We start from the raw sequence: 6,527 nt of genomic DNA on the forward strand, positions 1-6,527 counted from the left end.
TGCATTCCTAGAAACATATAATATCCCAAGACTGAGTCAAGAAGAAACAGAAAATCTGAACTGACCATTTACCACCAATGAAATCGAATCAGTAATAGAAAAACTTCCAACAAAGAAAAATACTGGACCAGAGGGCTTAATAGGTGAATTTTACCAAACATTCAAAAAAAAAAAAATTAACACCTATTCTTCTCAAAGTATTCTAAAAAGTTCAAGAGGAGAGAAAGCTTTCTAACCCTTTTAATGAGGCCACCATTGCCCTGATTCTAAAACCAGGCAAAGACTTTACAAAAAAAGAAAACTGTAGGCCAATATCCCTGATGATCATTGATGCAAAAATCCGCAACAAAATATTAGCAAACTGAATTCAGCAATACATTAAAAATATCATAAACCATGATCAAGTTGGATTTATTCCTGGGATGCAAGGTTGGTACATTATCTGCAAATCAATTAATGTGATACGCCACATTAACAAATTGAAAGATAAAAATCATATGATTATATCGATAGATGCAGAAAAAAATGTTCGACAAAATCCAGCATCCATTTATGATAAAAACTCTCAGCAAAGTGAGAATAGAGGGAACATACCTCAATATAATAAAGGCCATATATGACAAACCTACAACTAACATCATATTCAATGGGGAAAAGCTAAAAGTGTTTTTCTTAAGATTAGGAACAAGACAAGGATGCCCAATTTTACTACTTCTATTCAACATAGTATTGGAAGTCCTAGCTACAGCAATCAGACAAGAAAGAGAAATAAAAGGCATCTAAATTAGAAAGGAAGTCTATGGCCATGCTATCCTGAACAAGCCTGATCCTGTCTGATCTCGGAAGCTAAGCAGGGTCAGGTCTGGTTAGTACTTGGATGGGAGACCACCTAGGAAGACCAGGTGCTGTAGGCGTAAAAAAAGAATAAGAGATTGTAAGCTGTTGGCCATCTGTATGTCCTCTTTGGAGAAATGTCTGTTCAGGTCCTCTGTCCCTTTTTAAACTTGTTTGTTTCTCTGCTGTTAAATGGTATGTGTTCTTTATATATTTTGGGTATTAACCCCTTATCAGATGTGTAATTTGTGACTATCTTCTCCCAGTTGGTAGGTTGTCTTTCATTTTGTTGATGGTTTCTTCTCTGTGTAGAGATTTTTAGTTTGATGGAGTCTCATTTGTTTCTTTTGTTTCTTTTGTTGCCTTTGCCCATAGAGACATATCCAAAAAGATGTTGCTAAGACTAATGCTAAAGAGTTTACAGCCTGTGTTTTATTCTAGGAGTTTTGTGGTTTCAGGTCTTAAAGTTAAGTCTTTAATCCACTTTGAATTTATTTTTGTATATACTGTAAGAAGTTGGTTTATTTATTTATTTATTTATTTCTTGCATGTGTCCGTCCCGTTTCCCCAGCATCTCTTATCGAAGAGGCCGTCTTTACCATCTCTTTACAATATACATTGTATATTCTTGTTTCCTTTGTCAGATTGATGGACCATATAGGTGTGGGTTTCTTTCTGGGCTATTTTATTACATTGAGATATTCTGGGCAATTTGGGCTGTTTTATTACATTGAGATATCTATAAATAGATAAATAGATATCTCAATGTAATAAAACAGCCCAGGAATATATATATATATCTGTTTTTATGCCATTACCGCACTATTTTGATGATTATAGTTTTGTCGTGTATTTTGAAATTAGGGAGTGTGATACCTCATTCTTTCTTTTTTTTCTTGAGGTCTCCTTGGCTATTCAGGGCCTTTTGTGGTTCCATATAAATTTTAGGATTAGTTGTTCTAGTTCTGAGAAGAAGGCTATTGCTATTTTGTAGGAACTGCACTGAATCTGTATATTGCTTTGGGTGGTAAGGACGTTTTAACAATATTAATCATTCCAGTCGACGAGCATGGTATATCCTTCCATTTATTTGTATCCTCTTCAATGTCATCAGTGCCTTACAATATTCAGGGTTCAGGGCTTTCACCGCTTTAAATTTATTCCTAAGTATTTTATGCTTTTTGATGCAACTGTAAATGGGATTGTTTTAATTTCTCCTTCTGACAATTTCTTATTGGTGTAGAGAAATGCAACAGATCTCTGTCTATCGATTTTGTATCCCGCAAATTAGTGAGTTCATTGATCAGTTGTGATAGTTTTTTCAGTGGAGTCTTTAGGGTATCCTATATGTAGTGTCATGTCATCTGCAAATAGAAGATGTACTTCTTCTTTTCTGATTTTGAGGCCTTCGATTTCTTGTTTTCTGCTGTGCCTAGGACTCCCAGTACTGTGTTAAATAGAAGTGGTGATTGTGGACGTACTTGTCTTGTTCGTGATCTTGGAGGAAAGTCAGCTTTTCATGATTGAAGATGTTAGCTATGGGTTTGTCATCTATAGCCTTTACTATGTGAAGGTATGTCCTCTATATCCACTTTGTTGAGAGTTTCTATCAGGAAAAGATGGTTTTTGTCAAAGATGTTGAGCTTTTTCTGAGATATGATTTTTATCCTTCATTCTTTGATGTATCACATTGATGGGTTTATGGATGTTGAACCATCCTTGTATTCCTGCCATAGATCTCACTTGGTCATAGAGTATAATCCTATAATGTATTGTTGAATCCAGTGTGCCAATATTTTGTTGAGAAATGTTGCATGCATGTTCATGAAGAAGATTGGCCTGTAGGTTTCTTTTTTTCTAAGATGTTTGGTGTCAGTATCAGGACAATGCTTGTTTTGTAAAATGAATTTGGAAGAGTTCTTCTTTCTTCAATTTTTTGAAATAGTTTAAGGATAGGTATTAATTCTGTAAATGTTTGGTAGAATTCATCTGTGAAACCATTTGATTCTGGACTTTTATTTATAGGGAGTTTTTTGATGACTGTTTCAATTTCATTGGTAGTAATTGGTCTGTTTAGATGTTCTGTGTCTTCGTGTTTTAATCTTAGAAGGTTACGTGCTTCTAGAAATTGATCCACTTCTTATAGATTGTTGAATTTGTTGGCCTATGATTGTTCTAAGTATTCATTAATAATTCATTGTATTTCTGTTCTTCTTTGTTTGTTCTTCTTTTTCTATTCCTTTAAGTATAAGGTTAGATTGTTTTTGAGACATTTCTTGTTTCCCGAGGTAAGCCTGCATTGCTATGAATTTCCCTCTTCAGACTGCTTTCAGTGTGTCCTGTAGGTTTTGGGTCATTGTGTTTTCATTTGTCTCAAGGTATCTTTTGATTTCTTCCTTGATCTTGTTGTTAACCTATTCATTGTTTAGTAGCATCTTATTTGGCATCCATTTGTGTGTGTGTGTGTGTGTGTGTGTGTTTTCTTGTATCGATTTCTAGTTTCATACCATTGTAATTGGAGAAGACTCTTGATGTGATTTCAGTCTTCTTAAATTTACTGAGACTTTTTTTGTGGCCTAACGTGTAGTCTTTTCTGGAAAATGTTCCATGTGTGTTTGATAAGAATGTATATTCTGCTGCTTTGTGGTGAAATGCTCTAAAAATATCAATTAAGTCTATCTGGTCTACTTTGTCATTGAATAATGCTTTTTCTAGTTGCTTTTCTGTCTGGAAGATCAGTCCATTAATGTCAATAGAGTGTTAAAGTTTCCCACTGTGAATGTATTATGGTCGCTCTCTTCCTGTATGTCGGTCAATAGTTGCTTTATTTAGGTCCTCCTATGTTAGGTGGTAGACAGAGGGGATGGGGGGTTGGGGTGCTGGGAGAAAGGGGTGGTAGGTTAAAGAAGTACAAATTATTAGTCGATAGATGGTTATGGGGATGGGGAGCAAGGCATAGGGAATGCAGTTAGCATTAATGTAATGGCTAGGTGTAGAGCCAGAGAAGAGGAAGAGCAATCAGAGGGATCATTTCATAAACTATATAAAAGTCTAACCAATGTGCTATATACTTGAAACTAAAAATAAAATTAAAACATTAAAAAGTGAAGTTATGGTACTTATATACAATGGAATATTACTCAGCTATAAAAATGAAATCTTACCATTTATGATGACATGGATAGACCTAGAGGGTATTTTATGCTGAAATAAGTCGGACAGAAAACACAAATACCATATGATTTCTCTTACATGTGGAATCTAAGGAACAAAAGAAACTAAATGAAAACAGACTCACAGATACAGAGAACAAACTAGTGATTGCCAAAGGGAAGGGGGTCAGAGGGGCTGGATGAAGAAAGAGAAGGGATGAAGGAATACAAATTAGTAGCTTCAAAACAGTCACCGGATGTAGAGCACAGCATAGGGAATGAAAACATGTTTTTGTCATTAGAAACAAGGTTACAAGGAGCATACTTGAACATGTTGCCCATGTGCACATGGGCGACATGTTCTACATGACAGACTAGACCTAGGAGGAGACTTTTTGGGGAGGTGGACATACATGTCTTTAACTCTGTTATATGTTGTCAAACTCCTGTCCAAACTGCAATATCTTTCATATCCATGTACATTGTCTGCAGAAAAGGGCTCAATAGCAGGCCTGAAGCTACCAACTTTAGAAGGGCCTGCTTGCAAGGTTGGCGCTTGTCTGGTGTCTGGAAACTGAGATTTTTGGAGTGTTCTCACTATTCTTTAACCGATAAGGGGGAGGTGTTCTATGCTTAGACTGTTTGTGCAAACACTGGTCTATGGTATGGGATTTTGGAACATGCTAGTTAGATTGTGCTTATGTGACAATCTGACAGTAAGATCCACGGGTGCTGAGTCTCTAATGGGCTTCCTGGGGCAGAAACATACATTTTGCTGTGTTTTCACTGCTTGGAAATGAATGGACTCTGTGTTATCCCTCATGAGAGGGAGGATACATAAGAGAGACTGTGTGTGGATCCCTCCAGACTTCACCCGTCTTTTTCCCCTGTGACCTTTCTGTGTATTCCTCCTACGTTGCTGTAATAAATCTTAGCCATGAGTACAATTATATGCTGAATCCTGTAAGTGCTCCTAGACCATCTCTGAACATGGGAGTGGTCTTGGGGACCCTCATCACATACTCTCACCAGTAGTGAGAGTTCCCATTGCCCCTGCCCTTTCTAGATTTGGTATTTCTTACAGAGTGAATGTTTATGTCCCCTGAAATTCGTATGTTGAAGTCCAACCCCCAACGTAATGGCCTTTGGGAAGTGATTAGGTCATGAGGTTGGAGACTCATGAATGGGATGAGTGCCCTTAAAAGAGAGAAGAGGCCAAAGAGCTAGCTTGCTTTCTTTCCACCATGTGAGGATACAAGGAAAAGTCAGTATGCCACCCAGAAGAAGGCTTTCACCAGAACCTGACCATGCTGGCATCCTGGTCTCCGACTTCCAGCTTTCAGAACTGTGAAAATATATTTCTGTTGTTTAAAAGCTCCCCAGTCTATGGTATTTTGTTATAGCAGCCTGAGTGGGCTAAGACAGTATTGTTTGACTTTCTAATTTTTGCCAACCTGAGAAGTATGAATGTGTATCCCATTGTTATTTAGATTTCCATTTCCTTGACTGAGGAAACCTAATGAGGTTGACCAACTTTTCATATATTTAGTGGCCATTTCTGTGAAGTGCCTATTCATGTTCTTTGCTAATTTTTCTTGAGATTGTCTTATCTTATTGAATCACAGAAGTTCTTGATATCCAATACTAATTCTTCGTTCATTATGCACACTGATAATAATTCCACCCTGCCTGTGATCTGTCTTTATTTTTTAGAGTACACTTTGTTTTATGGAACGAAAACCTGTTTTCTGTTTTGTTTTTGAAAATCGTTCTACGTTTTGTTTAATATATTCAAATGAATGAATCTTTTTCCCTACGGTGTGTGTGTGTGTGTGTGTGTGTGTGTGTGTGTGTGTGTACATGTGTGTTTGTATTGTATGTCTTTTGAGAGACTGTATGGAGTATTGACTAAGACTATGGGCTCTGGAGCCAGATGATTTGGGTTTAAAGCCCAGCCTCACCACTTACTGTTTTACTTAGGTTAAGTTAACCTCTCTGGACTTCCATTCGCTCCTCTGTAAAATGGAGATAATCACAGCTCTTGCTTATTAGATAATTGTAAGACTATGTGCTTAAACATGTAAAGTGCTTAAAATAGTACCTGGCATATAGTTGGTACTTAGTAAGTGTTGGCAACCAATGTTATTGTTTAAGAAAAATTTTCTTAGCCCTACATGATGGAGATAGTATTTTATGTTTTCTCCCTAAATTTTTCAAGTTTGGCTTTTCAAAAATGGTTAGTACCTCTTCCTTTTCCTTTTCTGTTCCCTTTCTTTCCTATACAAATTATTTTTAAGGCCACTAAGTGGAGTAGAACAGGATAGATGTTCCTGTGGGCCTGAGCAGGGAGTCTCAGTGGCCCTGAGCCGGGTATGAGAGACTTTGTGAGGTGAGGAGGGCATCCATGTAGGAAGGCGAACTTTTGTGGAGAGTAAGACCCTAGGCAGGGCAAGAAAGGTTGTCTACATGGTGGGAGTGGGCCAGTGTGTGGAGTCAGAGCCTGAGTAGGACTGAGAGTAAGAAAAATGTGGTATCAGAACT

At 37.2% G+C, this 6,527-nt stretch overlaps 1 pseudogene; it reads left to right on the plus strand.

Moving 5' to 3' along the window:
* The first annotated feature begins 795 nt into the window (after nt 1-795).
* On the plus strand, nt 796-914 carry LOC111736890 (annotated as a pseudogene).
* Nucleotides 915-6,527: the final 5,613 nt, after the last annotated feature.

The sequence above is a fragment of the Pteropus vampyrus genome, unplaced genomic scaffold, assembly GCF_000151845.1.
Source record: "Pteropus vampyrus isolate Shadow unplaced genomic scaffold, Pvam_2.0 Scaffold22, whole genome shotgun sequence".
NCBI lineage: Eukaryota > Metazoa > Chordata > Mammalia > Chiroptera > Pteropodidae > Pteropus > Pteropus vampyrus.